Here is a 15,472-nt window from a genome sequence, read left to right as displayed (position 1 = left end):
CCGAGTGCTTCCTGAATACACTCGGCTTATCCTTTGCAAAAAATTTGCAAGAACATAAGTTTTAAAATGATTTTGGTTGCATATATATATTTACCATTTAAATATTATTTCTTTCTTCTCTTCCGCAATCATTCTGCCCCGACAGTTTTCATGACCTTATTTTCCATGCCCTCAATTTTCTCATCTCTCTCCATTTATCCTTGAATATTATTCCGGCATGTCATCATGGTCTACTGTAACACAAACCACGAGGAGTTAACCCCGGTCAAACCCTTCTCGAGCCCAGTCAAAGGAGATCGCGCAGGCCTTGCAGATCGGTTCATCTCTGAAAACCGTGCGAGGGAGAGTCAAAAGAGCACACCCACCAGCATGCATCCCAAATATATGCATGAAAGTGTGGTGTGATGTATACATACCCAATACAACACTTGATGCGAAACTTGCCTCATAAACACAACAATACCGCATAAAGGTTCTGCACCTATAGAGGTGCCGCACTTAGCACTACCGTTGAGGAATCTTGAGAAGGTATGTGCACTAACGTGGTGTGGCATGTCACGATGACCTACCGTAATGCAAACCAAGTAGAGTTCACCCTGGTCAAACCCCTCTCGAGTCCGGTCAAAGGCGTAGATCGCGTGGGCCTTGCGGATTGACTCATCTCTGAAAACCATGCGAGGGAAGGTAGTAAGAGCACACCCACCAGTAGGTGGTCCAAATATACGCATGAAATGGTGGTGTGATGCTTAAACATCCAACACTCAACTTTGGTGTGGCATTTGCCACACAAACACGACAATCTTGTAGGAAGGATATGCACCTACAATGTTAGCATGGTCTATCATAACACAAACCACGAGGAGTTCACCCCAGTCAAACCCCTCTCGAGTCCAGTCAAAGGCGTAGATCGTGCAAGCCTTGCATATCGGTTCATCTCCGGAAACCGTGCGAGGGAGGGTTGGAACAACACACCCACCTGCATGTGGTCCAAATATATGTATTAAAGGGTGGTTTGATGTTTAAATATCCAATACACAACTTTCTTGCAACACTTGCCACATAAAACACGACAGCCCCACGGGAAGGTTATCCACCTACAGTGTTGATGCCGCACTTGGCACCGCCGGGAGGGAATCTTGTGTAGTCGTGTGCTCAAAATTATTCTAGCATGTCACCATGGTCTACCGTAACACAAACCAAGAGGATTTCACCCCGGTCAAATCCCTCTTGATCCCGGTCAAAGGCGTAGACCATGCGGGCCTTATGAATCGGCTCATATCGAAAACCATGTGAGGAAGGGTCAGAAGAGCACATCCACCAACATGTGGCCCAATTATATTTATAAAGGGGCGGTGTGACATCTAAATACCCAATACAACACTTTGATGCGATACTTGCCTCACAAACACGACATTATCGCAGAAAGGTTCTGCACCAATAGAGGTGTTGCAGTTAGTATCGCCGGTGGGGAATCTTGAGAAGGTATGTGCACAAACTTGGTCTAGCATGTCAACATGACCTACCGTAGCACAAACCAAGTAGAGTTAACCCCGTTCAAACCCCTCTCGAGTCCGATCAAAGTCGTAGATCGCGCGGGCCTTGCGGATTGACTCATCTCTGAAAAGCATGCGAGGGAAGGTCGAAAGAGCACACCCACCTTCATGTTGTCCAAATATATGCATGAAAGGGTGGTGTGATTCTTAAACATCCAGTACTAAACTTTGGTGCAGCATTTTCCACACAAACACGACAATCTTGTGGGAAGGATATGCACCTAAAGTCTCGGTGTCGCACTTAGCGCCGGCGGGAGGGAATCTTGTGAAGGCATGTGCTCATACTTGTTCCAGCATGTCACCATGGTCTACCATAACACAAACCATGAGGAGTTCATCCCGGTCAAACCCCTTCGAGTCCGGTCAAAGGTGTAGACCGCATAGGCCTTGCGTATCGGCTCATCTCCAAAAACCGTGCGAGTGAGGGTTGGAAGAGCACACCCATCTCCATGTGGTCCAAATATATGTATTAAAGGATGGTGTGATGTTTAAATATGCAATACACAGCTTTGGTGTGACACTTTCCACACAAACACGATAGTCCTGCGGGAAGGTTATGCACCTACAGTGCCGATGCCGCACTTGCACCGTCGGGAGGGAATCTTGTGAAGTTGTGTGCTCAAAATTATTCTGGCATGTCACCATGGCCTACTGTAACACAAACCAAGAGGAGTTCACCCCGGTGAAACCCTTCTCGACTCCGGTCAAAGGCGTAGATCGCGCAGGCCCTACGGATTGGCTCATATCTGAAAACCGTGTGAGGGAGGGTTGAAAGAACACATGACAGAAGTGTAGATCGCGACGAGGGAGGGGCGGCGTCGCTGCGGCACGGCCAGATAAGTGTGGTAGTGGAGGGGAGTGGTGGCGCCCGATAGAGTTTGTCTGCGGACAAAACAGAGATCGACCGGTTTGACCGGCTTTTAGAAAAGCCGACCGGTCCAACCGGTTAAGAAAAGAAAATACCAAAAAAATATGAAAGAAAAAAAAGTAAAGTAAAACAAAGAAAATAGTTGGAATGAAATAAGAATGTAAACCGTGTAACACTACTTGACACACGGCTTACATTTTCACGAAGGCGCGGGACTTAGCAAAAATCACGCGCGAAGCTGAAATCCTCTTCCCGCGCCGGCTGAAATCCCCCCCCCCCCCCCCCCATTCCCCGCGCCGCCGAAATCCTCTGTGCCCGCCCCGCCGTCTCCGCCCACCCACCCACCGGCCGCCGCGCCGCCCCTCCTCCCGCGCCGTTCCTCTCCTCCAGATCTCCCTGCGCCCACCCCACACATCGCGCTTTTCCTCCCCCGAGCATGCCCGCCGGCCCCCGTCCCCCGTTCGCTAGGGTTGAGGTCGTCGGGCCTCCTCCGGCGGCAAGGTGCTCGGCGAGGAGGAGAAGAACGCCGGGAACGTCTCCGCCCGGCCCGAGCTCACCGACACTGGCGCCCCGAGCACCTTCTCCTCAGGTGTCGCCGCCCCGTTCCTCTTAGACTCCGACGCTGCCGGCCACCTACACCGCCGTCCTCTTCAACTCTTCTGCTTCGTCGATGGTCGCCACCACGCATCGAGGCCCAAGGTAGCGCTCCTCAACTCCTATCCCTCATCTGTCTTCGTGTTGTGCTGGGTCTCAAACGTATCTGAACAAAGCTACCAAGCGAGGCCTGATACGACTGAAGAAATAGAAACTGTACAATGTTGTACGAACCGAAAATAAAAACTGTACAAGGCTTTATAGCATTACCATGGTCAAGTAGCTACCCGACCAACAGATATGGTCACTGTTGTATATGTTCTAATACAAATATGCGTAGTTTGACACTGTCAAAGTAGTATTTTGATTCACTGTCTCACATAATCAATTTTTTGTGAGTTTCAAAAATTTGTAAAAATTCAGAAGAAATTAAATTCTGCCAATTTGCAGCCGTGATAGATACAATAACAGAGTACTTTTTAGTTAATAAAAGCTTTCACTCAGGGCAGCAAGAAAAACTTGCATCCAGAGTAAAAGCTTTTAATGAGTACATATATATAACAGGTACTCGATGTTCTTGTCAACTTCGTCAGTTTGGAGGAAGAAGACTCCCAGGGACACCTCCAACTAAATTGCTCATGGCCAATTATCCTCAGCCCACATAGCACGTAGCACCGACGTGAGGTGAGGATCTCTGTCTTCCAGGATATTAAGTAAACTTTCTGGATCGACTAACATGTGCAGGAGGAGGAGTTGGAGGAGGGAGAGTATGAGGTGGAGGAATCAGTAAAGGACATGGAATGGCCGATTTCTCAGGAGACCAAAATCTGGTTGCGTGGGGTGTCCACGCTCCCTTCGCAACCATATCCACATAAGGGGATCATTGTTAAACCTGTTGGTGTGAGGTAAGTGCTTCTGTGGACTCTTAACTATGTCTTTACATTCAAGTTTTTTGCAGATACTAACTTACTTGCCTTTCCATTGTGCAGGGCCTTGGTGGTTATTCCAGAAGGCACAATCCCGCCACGACAGCCAAGCACCATCATTGGATGTCTTTGTAGGCATTATTACCCCGGCCTACTTCCCATAGGAGACGGTGAGGAGGAGCCAGCTTGGTCTTGGGAGCACTGGAGACGCGCTCCAAATACGAAAGACAATTGGGACAGGGAGTACCGCAGTGCTGCTGAGCGGGTGGTCAACGATTTTTGGGTAAAATTCTTTGTCAATTGTCTTAGTTATTTCTTTGGCAATATTCCAAATCATTGCATTGATAATTGTCTTATGCGAATTTATGCACTTTGGTAGGACTTCTTTACTTGCGTTGAGGGTATGGAGGATGAAGCTAATGAGGTCGTGGAGGAGATTGCCAAGAAGATTGTCCAAGACATGCCTTACGAGGCTCGCGTCAATGCCGTGGTCAAGTATTTCGCGCATGAACGCAAGATGCTTCTTAAAAAGCCGCTAGCCCGGAGAGTGCATCTCACCCGTTCCATGTACATGAAGGTAGTTTCCATTTAATTACTTGTGATTGCCTCGATTAAAACAACTTAGTTTCATTCCTAAGTTGGATGTATTTGACATACTTCAGGCGGTTCCCCCGTGGTGCAACAACAAGATTCCTTGCTACCAGCAAATCATATCCAGGTGGATAAACCCAGAGTGGAGGGCCACATACAGAGCAGCTACGGAGCGACGTGCCTTGATGGGTGGTCCGGTACACCTTCAAGGCAACCTCAACCTCCATGCTTATGTGCAGAAGAAGGTAATAATATATTTGGCTTATGAACTTCTCCACTTGTGCCCTTATGGATATTATTGCTTCTATTGCAGAATAGGGAGAGAGGTGAGGGTGAAGAGCCGCTCAATACCTTCACGGGATTATTTCTCTCCCGCAAGTCAAAGAAACCGGAAGGGGGGTGGGTCAACCCAGGGGCTGGATTGAGGATTGATGCATATAGTGGGAAGTTCAAGGAGTGCAACGGGCCCGACTCTGATCCAGCCTCACAGGACATTGATGTTACGGTTTCCCTCAAGTCAGGACAAGGCAAGAAGCGTGGACGGTTATATGTTGGTGACGGTTCCATCCGTAAGAAGGACATTCCAAAACTTGCCGACCTCCGTGCTACCACGTCGAGCTCAGGTCCTGCTATTGAGCGTCGCCCAGAGCCTGGGCTGCACATGATGCATCAATTCCATGTATGTTTTGCTTCATTGATCTCCCTTCGGGTTTCTTCTTTGCATTGCGACGATGGTAAACTTGTTGTGATGGCATATTGTAGGCTCGCCTAGAGGAAGAAAGCAGGTTGCGGCAGGAAGAAACCAGGTTGCGGCTGGAGGCTCAGGCCAATGCCCTACTTCAACAGGAGCAAGCCATGAAAATGCAGCAAGCCCTGTTTCAGCAGCAGGAATTCATGGTTAAACAGCAGGCAACCCTGCAGGAGACGTTTGCTCGGTTCAATACTAATATGCATTGTTCTACTTTGCCGGATCTTCCTCCTATTCCGCCGCTTCCTACTTTTAGCTTTGTAAGTCTTCAACTTTTCAATCATGCATCTTACTATCATGCTTAAAGATCATGCATCTTACCATCTTACCGTCTCATGCTTGAAGTGTCCTCGGTCGGGAGAAGGCTCCAATAACTTTGTGGTATGTGGATCTAACCTGCCCAAGCAAGCCCAGTGACACCCACTGCGGCTCATGGTGCTTCAACCTCCACACCACAATGATCACTCGAGGTAGTTGTCTATGCTTGTGCACTATTGATGCTTGTGTCTTGTCGTTGGTTGTGCCTCTCAACTTGTAACTTGTGCATTGTTGATAGTAGAGCCCACAAATGTTGATCCTTATATTATTCATACTTCTTAGCTTCAGTTTGAAATTTATATGTTGATGCTTGTTAAATCTTGTGCCTTACTGATCTGCAATTTTACTTTGTAAATTCTTACTTGGCTTCAATTTGAAACTTATAGGTTTGCATCGTGGATGTCAGCGATGGTGGGCATACATGCTGTGGTGGAAGCTGATTGCATCTTTTAGGTTGAACTCATGCTAGGTGTGAACTTGGAACTCATGATTCCATTTGTGGACTCTTGTTGCATCTGTAGGTGAACCCTTGTTGAATATGTATGCTTGTGGACTTTGAACTCATGGCCCTTTTGTTTGTGAACTCTTGTTGCATATGTACACATGTTTTTGTGAACCTTCTTTGAATATGTATGCATCTGTGGACTACTCATGGTTGCTTTGTTATGGTTGTCAACTTGTAGTACATTGTTGCTGTGAACTTTGCTGTATATATATTGTTGGTGCTCCCAGAAGCCATTGCAGCATATAGTGGCATACGTACACAAATAAAATGCTACTGGCGCTATAAGCCGTGTGTCCCAGCGGCAAGCACCCGGTTTATCGGGCATGTATATGTCCCTAATGGGCTGTAAGCCGTGTGTCCCAGGGCCTGGCACCCGGCTTATAAGCCATTATCCGACGACCCCGCTAAATATAAGCCGGGTCGGAGGCCCTTGGTTTACATTTATACCGTGCGCTTGCCTTAGCCCTCGGTTTACATATAAACCGTGCGGCTCTCCTCGGCCCTCGGTTTACATGTAAACCGTGTGCTTGCTGGCACTCGGCTTATAGAGATGGACACGTGGCGCAGCCGTTAGTGTCCGGCTGCCGTTATATATAAACCGTGTGTTTATTGGCCCTCGGCTTACGTAGGTGTACTCGGCTTATATATAAACCGAGTGTTTTCCCCATGGCTCTCGACTTACCCTTGATAAGCCGGTCCTTAGTAAGCCGTGTACTGTAAGCCGTGAAAAACACTCGGCTTATATATAAACCGAGTGTAAAACGGCATAAGCCTAGTGTTTTGGGCACTCGGCTTATAATTTTTTTCCTGTAGTGCTGCTTTTTACATCACGAGAGTGCAAAAACAATGCTCCAATAGATGCCCTATATATAAGTAAAAAGAAATTACACCAGGTGTTGCAAACATTCAACGCCTGGATGGCTGGAGCAAAACAAATCACGTTGTGTGCGAGTCGCCAACGGTCCCGCTGAAAAGTTCACGCGCCGCGCTGCATTCTTGCGTGCGAGTCTTGACCAATGAGGTGGAATGAGTGTGCTTTGCCGACAGCAGCGCCATGGTACGTTCATGTCCTATATTTCTCTATCGGCATTTTACTTGTAAGAAGCATTTAAAGTTTCTTAATATGATAAAAATTTAGAGTAATATAAATCACGAGTACGAGTAAGCTGCAATTGATTGTGGTTGTGCTATTACCGTGGATAATTAGTTCAACACTTCAAAGCAAAAAGAGGAGCGGGATCATAATGGATTTGGTGTGGAGTGGTGAAGCCTGGGATTGAAGTGAAGAAGACTGAATATTTCCTCCCCGACGGGATTCTTATCGCCATAAAGCTGTCGTAACTCGTAACCTCAAGGCATCATTGTCAGCTGACTCGTTCAATTCAACCGTAGGGACAATTCTTTGGCCAATGAGGTATGGTGACTGTGCGAGTATGAATGCTAGCCAAGCTGGGCGCACTTGTTCTTGTTCACCACCGACCCCGAGGCGAGCCCAATCACTTGGTGTAATGGGTCCGATGAAGGAAGCAGCAACAAGCTGGTTGGGGACATCCGTAACTTTGATGAAAGGTAGGAGATGAATTGCCTGGAGGATGTATGCAAAGACACCACTATGGAGGTGGGAGACAGCTAGAATCTGGAGGAATTGACTGGCTGAGCGTCATGTCTAAACCAGACATATACTTAAACAGAACCCAAGGGACAAGTCTTGACAAATGAGAGGTGGAATGAGTGTGCTTTGCAGACAGCATATAACAGTTTTTTAGAGGTAATAAGTTGCCCATTGAAGACGCTCTTCTCAATCCACAAATAAGTCTGATGGAATTTAAAACAATTTGATGAGCGAGCTTACCAATGATAGAAGGTTATTGCCATGTCAACACGAAGCCATCATTGATGAGCCGCGCGTAATTGCTCGCGTTCGCCTCGCCATATACCCCAAGCACTGTCAGGAAGGCAGAGATGCACCCCTCCAGAGAGTGTACCCCTCCTACTTTTCTGAACCATTGTATAGTGCCCTGTGTTTCTCTTGTCGCTACATCTCAACTTGACCAGCGCCCTGTCCCGACGGGCGGCCGCTGCTCCGGCCTTCTGCGTGCAATAGTACAAGATGAGGTTCCGGTTGATTGGGTCGATCCTGAACGGGAGGCCGAGTTTGATGGAGGTGTTCTAGAATGGGACTTGGCAGCTGTTGGAGGCGTGCAATAATTCCCTGCTTGCCTAGATCAAATACGTGCAGGCTACGTTCCTCATAGGAGATGCCGATGATTGCGGAACCTGGACCGGAGGGTATTGAGCTCTGGAGAGCTGGAGTAGTGCCGTTGAAGCAAGTGACCTCGATATCCGAGGGACCACACGATCTTTCTGCCCCCATGTTAGTGAGCCAGAATGGATCGGAGATGGTCATGTTGCCGCATCTCTTCGCCGAGCCAAAGCATCCTTCCACCTGCTCTTCCTCAGCTGCTGCCACGAGCATCAGTAGCAACCAGCAGGCCGAGACGAAGACCAAAAATCAGCAGCCCGGAGGCATCAGAACATAAGGCTTGGAATTTGTCGCAGCAACAAACAAAGGAGGTATCTGAACCGGTGATGAACTGATCATGGGCTATGGGGAGATAGAAGGGAGAATATGTATCGTGGCTAAGAATGAATTATATACAGGGCTCTCAGTGGTAGTGAGTGGAGTCCATATGAGCAGTCGTCGTCGCCAAGTAGCCTACTACACTAATTTTTTTTTTTTTTTTTGGAAAAGGGGGTTTACCCCGGCCTCTGCATCAGATCGATGCATACGGCCTCTCTTATTAATGAAATAAAGAGGTTCAGAACATAAGTCTTACAAACAAATGAAAAAAGGTAGCACGTAGCTCACACAGAGCAACGACTAAAAGACACAAACGGGAAAAGCCACAAACCGGCTGGCATAATATCAGGTAGGTAAACTAGATGCCTATCCTATTACATGATCGCCATCCAAACCGGTTGAAGATATCCCGCGCAACCGTCTCCCACCGGACAGATCCAGTAACCAAACGCTCCCTGGCCTCCGTCGGAGTGAGTAAGGACCAAGTACGGATCAGCGCCGTAGCCCGGAACAACACCTGCAAAAAATGAGTATTTGATGTCCTGTTAAAAACCAAGTCATTCCTGCAGTTCCAAATTGCCCATAATAACGCACATACTCCTACACGAATTTGTCTGGCTGTTTCGGGCTCCGTCCCGAGCAACCACGCCCCAAAAAGCGTGTTTACCGATCTCGGTGGAGTAATATTAAAGGCAATTTGCACGGTGCGCCACAACCCTTGTGCCAACGGGCAATCAAAAAATAAATGTTTGATAGACTCATCCCTATCACAGAAGCTACACCTAGTAGATCCTGTCCAGTTGCGCTTAACTAGATTGTCCTTTGTAAGAATTACCTGTTTATGCACAAACCACATAAACACTTTAATCTTCAAAGGAACCTTAACGTTCCAGACTACATTGGACGTAGGTATCACGGATGAATTAATGATATCAAGATACATAGACTTGACCGTGAACACCCCAGTTCTAGTTAGCTTCCAATACAACTGGTCGGGCTGAGGATTTAGCTGCACCTCCATCAGCCTACGGACCAAGTGAAGCCATGCTTCCCATCTCGGTCCAGCAAGAACTCTTCTAAACTGGATGTTAAGGGGAATCGTCTGCATTACTGTGGCCACAAGGGCATCCCTATGCTGAACAATACGATACAGCGCTGGATACTGAGAAGCCAGAGGCGTGTCACCCAGCCACGTATCCTCCCAGAATCGCGTATCAGCTCCATTACCAACAATACATTTTGTTCTGTTAAAGAAAGTGGATTTAGCCCTCATTAGCCCTTTCCAGAACGGCGAGTCTGTAGGTCTCATAGTGACTTGGGATAAAGTCTTTGAGTACAGATATTTACTCCGTAAAATCTGCGCCCATGTTGCCTCTGTCTCAGAAGACAGCTTAAACAGCCACTTACTCAGGAGGCACTTATTTTTAACTTCAAGATTTTCAATGCCAAGTCCTCCTTGGTCCTTTGGTCTGCAAATAATATCCCATTTGGCCAATCTATACTTCCTCTTAGATTCATCACTCTGCCAGAAGAAGCGAGACCGATAAAAGTCTAGTCTCTTCCTCACCCCAACTGGTACTTCGAAGAAAGATAGCAGAAACATAGGTAAACTCGTGAGCACCGAGTTAATGAGAATCAACCGGCCTCCATAAGACATGAGTTTTCCTTTCCAACAACTTAGTTTTTTCTCAAATCTATCCTCGATGGTCTTCCATTCAGCATTCGTTAACTTACGATGGTGTATTGGAATACCGAGATAAGAGAAAGGAAGAGACCCACTCTCACATCCGAACAATTGTGTATAAGCTTCCTGTTCGTCTTTGGCTCTACCAAAACAGAACAACTCACTTTTATGGAAATTAGTCTTCAACCCAGACAATTGTTCAAAAAGGCATAATACTAGTTTCATGTTCCTCGCCTTGGCCAAATCATGTTCCATAAAAATGATTGTATCATCAGCGTATTGCAGGATGGATAAACCACCATCAACCAGATGAGGCACCACTCCCTCCACCTGACCAGCCTCTTTGGCCCTCCCAATCAGGATCGCTAACACATCAACCACAATATTGAACAGAATAGGTGACATAGGATCGCCCTGTCGCAGACCCTTGTGTGTTCGGAAATAGTGGCCTATGTCATCATTGACCTTAATGCCAACGCTACCTTTTTGCGTGAACGTTTCCACCTGATGCCTCCAGCGCTCATCAAAACCCTTCATTCTTAAAGCTTGCTGGAGGAACGGCCATTTGACTTTATCATAAGCCTTCTCGAAATCCACTTTGAAAATAACCCCATCTATTTTTTTCGTATGAATTTCATGAAGCGTTTCATGTAGGACCACAACCCCCTCTAGGATGTTCCTATCCGGCATGAAAGCCGTTTGCGTAGGTTGAACAACAGCGTGCGCTATCTGAGTCAGCCTTATCGTACCAACCTTGGTAAAAATTTTGAAGCTGACATTGAGCAGGCAGATCGGCCGAAATTGTTCAATTTTGACGGCATCAGTTTTCTTAGGCAACAATGTTATCGTGCCAAAATTCAGTTGGAACAGCTGCAAGTGTCCCGAGAACAAATCATGGAACATTGGCATCAGGTCCCCTTTGATAATATGCCAACACTTCTTGTAGAACTCAGCCGGGAAACCATCCGGCCCCGGCGCCTTATTACATTTCATCTTGGCAATAGCCTCGAAAACTTCCTTTTCCGAGAAAGGGGCTGTTAACACATCGTTCTCCACTGAAGAAAGTTGAGGGATATCGCTGACCCTAGACTCATCCAGGGATACACTACTCTCCTCTGGTGGTCCAAACAACCTTTTGTAATATTCAGTAATGTATGTTTTCAGGTTGTCTTGGCCAACTATTGTACCCTCCTCTTGCTCCAGCTGGAAGATCCTCTTCTTCCTATGCTTGCCATTAGCAATCATGTGGAAGAACTGTGTGTTCGCATCCCCCTGGACAACTTTTCTCACCTTTGCCCTTAATGCCCACTTCAATTCTTCCTCCCGGAGCAATTCCTTCAGCCTCATCTCAGCCTCATGCTTAATATGAAGCTCAGTGGGTACCAGAACCATAGTTTCTGCTTTTACATCTAAGGTTTTTATAAGTGAAAGGAGCCGTTCCTTCTCAACCTTATACATTCCACCTAGATGTTTAGCCCACCCACGAAGGAAGCTACGGAGATTCCTAATCTTGTTCTGCCACCTCTCAATGGCGCTTCTACCTCCTACCTCTTTCGCCCATTCTCTGGCAATAAGATCCAAAAATCCTTCTCTTTCAAACCACGCCATCTCGAACGAGAAAACATTTTTGTTGCCCGAGTATGTAGCCCCGCCAGAATCAAGCAACAACGGCGTGTGATCCGAGATCCCGCGAGTGAGCGCCTGAACAGTTACCACGGGAAACTTCTGTTCCCAAGCAACACTAGCCAGAACCCGATCCAACTTCTCGTATGTTGGATTAGGCATCACATTAGCCCACGTGAACTTCCTACCTGAAAGCTCAATTTCTCTCAAATCTAAGCTTTCAATAATGGTATTAAACATAAATGACCATCTCCCATCGAAGTTGTCATTATTCTTTTCATCGCGTCTCCTAATTATGTTAAAATCCCCCCCAACCAGAATTGGAAGCTGCTCAGACCCACATACTCTAACAAGGTCTGCCAGGAAATCTGGTTTGAACTCGGACTGCGCTGCCCCGTACACCGCCACCAAAGCCCAGTCAAAACCATCCTGTTTGGACCGCACCCTGAACTTAACAGCAAAATCCCCCATGACCACACTTCGAACTTCAAGAGAGTCACATCTAACACCCAGTAAGATACCCCCCGACCTACCTCTAGGCGGTAGACAATGCCAGTCAAACTCAATCCCTCCCGACAAAGTATTGAGAAATTGAGGTGAGAAATTTGCTCTACCCGTTTCCGACAGGGCAATAAAGTCCAAACAATGCTCAATAGATGCCTCCGCAAGGAACCTCCTTTTAGCCAAGTCCTTAAGACCTCTGCTATTCCAAAAGATCCCTTTCATATTTCATCATGAAATTTTTTAGCCGTACGAATCCTAGCACTCCTACGGACTACAGACATCGGGTAAGTTTTGCGCTTCCACTTGCGCTTAGGGCTGGACGTGCCCTCCCGGTCCATCGTACTCGTAATCGATGGATTATCTACTTGCGTCCCGATATTCTCATCGTCCTCCTCCTGCTCCTGGAGGGGCGGTGCTAGATCATCACAAAAGTTCTCAAGTACTCGAACTCCCAAGGCATCAATTTCAGAGTCATTCATAGGTTTGACCGCAGCTAATTTACGAATTACTTCTAAAGCCCTCTCGGCTTCTAGATCAAGCAAATCGTTAACAGAATTAGTAACTTCACCCTCATCTCTACCAAGTGAAATTCCTAACTGTTGTGCCTTATCCATAATTTGATCATGCGAGAAATGCAAAATAGTATTGGAGGTATTAACAGACATACCAGTAGTGACTTGGACGTCACGAAGCTTGGCCGCCCTCGCGGCACAGCGCTGCTGCATGTCGTCCACCTCCGGATGGCTCTGAAGCCGACAACTCATACGTCGACCCTCAGCTGCCTGGTCCGGGATCCCGCCAAACATAATGACCTCCTCCCGCGAGAATTTATCCGGCGAGCGACCACCTGTCACTCCCCGAACATCCACCCGGTCGCCACCAGGTGAGCGCGGTGAGCGCGCCGAGTCCAGCACTGGGGAGGAGAAGGCCACCTGCCCCCTCACCCCATCCACCCCGGACCGCCTGTCCGGAGTGCACGTCGCCATCTCGAATATGGCGCCCCCCTCGGGCACCGAGGCCGATGGGGGCGTAGAGGCCACCGGCCCCACGCCCTCCCGCCGAACCTGCGCATCCGCCAGAGGTGATCGCCCAGCCACAGGCGAGCGAGGAGAAGGCTCCCCAACCGGAGGATGAGAGGGGGCCTCCAAAGAATCCCGATCCGGACTCCCAGATGAGGTCAGACCACCCGCCTGCACCACAGCCACGTCACCACACGCTGATGTAGACGAGACAATATCCAAGCTCTCGGGCCCACCGGAACCCTCCACCTCCGTACCCGCAAAATCCAACGGCGGTAAAGAAAACTCAATCTCCTCACCCGACTCCACCCGCTCGCTCCACAGTCTCGGAGGAGCGGAAGCTGGACCAAAGGAACCAAAACGCAGAGTGGTGGTCGGCACAGATACTCCAGGCGCCGTCCCTCCACCTGCTGCCCTACCCGTCGGCTCCGGCCTCTTGGCCACCTCACTGACAGAATCATCGGCCATCTTTTCCTTACCCGCAGTATCATCATCACCTTCATTCATGTCATCACCAGTGGCCGCTGGAGCCTCTGCGAAGAGACTATCATCCTCAAACTGAATCTCAAGAGTGTAAACCTTCCCTCGAAAGGCCCACTTAACCATGTCGGGTACATAGTCGATGTCCAGAATACTGACCAATAGGCGAGCTATCCCATGAGCTCTAGTGAAATCCATATCAACTCGCTCGGTCTTACCAACCATAATACCGAGACTAGCCACCACCGTGGCATCCCGCAGCAACTCAGGCCTACTACACTAATTGACGAGGCAAAATTATGAGCCATACATGTTTTTGTTCTTTTCTTTTCTATACATGATCTGCTTTGAACATGACGAGTGCATCGATTGCCCTGGAAAAGAAATGTGCGTCGACTGGTACATCGCATGGTACAAGTCAAAGAACAAAGCTTTTCAGTGTTCAAAAAGGTAGCTCCGTTCTCCTACGTGATGATGGAAGGGCTTCAGTCAATAGGCCCTTCCTCGCTTGCTAAATAAAAGGTTCTTCCACTCGAAAACAAATGCACGAGAGGTGCAATCCACTAATCCCTAAAGCCAAATAGGCACAAGGAAAGATCAATATACATGACTGCATTCCACATCCGTAGCTCTATCAAAACAGGCCATAGCCCCGCTTTATAGATAAAGTACAAACCAAATTTCATGGTTGAACTTTTCGAAACTCACAAAAATTCATGCACTGCCGAGTGAGAGCGGCTGAGTCATTTAGGAGACGGCAAGCATGTCGCACGGCCGAGGTCCAATATGGCATCTCTCACTTCTCTTCTTTTCAAAAATGGGACGGAAGGACCATGCAATTTTTCCACTAGCAATGACAGACGGTGACAGGTCTGGCATCTCCCACTTCTATTCTTTTGAGGAATCCACTTGTCACTAATCATTTTAAATGTATTTCATTCAAATCAAGTTTTGAGGTATGCTCCAGCTTGGTTGAAACTGGGGACTTGAGGCTAGAAGTAGACGATCTCCATCATCTAAGTGAGAAAAATTCTTGCTTAAATCAACAGCCTGATTATTCATCAGCAGAGGGTTTTCAAAAGAGTAAATCGTCCAGCGGAACGAAAATGAGGTGCAATAGTCTCTCAGCCACAGGGGGTGGGACGCGATGTGATTGGTGCCCGTGGACTAAAGCTTGACCAAGTACCCCACCCCAAGCTCCATATAATCGGTACGATTCATCATTGAAAACAAATATTGCATTTTTCAATATTTTATTCCTATGTTCTGGAATTTTGATCTTAGAATGATGATGCAGATTAATTTAGAGGATTACTGGCACATGTCGACCGCATAATGCTATCCGGGTAGAGGCACACAAACTCCACGGTCGCATTGCTGTACGGCACTGACTGCTGCTAGAGACTCAGGTGGGGCAGTCCCCGATGCCAGTTCCTGCCAAATCCAGGATGGTGCACAGATGGTGCCATATTACCACT

Source organism: Triticum aestivum, chromosome 3A (assembly GCF_018294505.1).
Source record: "Triticum aestivum cultivar Chinese Spring chromosome 3A, IWGSC CS RefSeq v2.1, whole genome shotgun sequence".
Lineage (NCBI taxonomy): Eukaryota > Viridiplantae > Streptophyta > Magnoliopsida > Poales > Poaceae > Triticum > Triticum aestivum.
The sequence above is the reverse complement of the archived record's forward strand: the minus strand, read 5'-3'. Positions refer to the sequence as shown.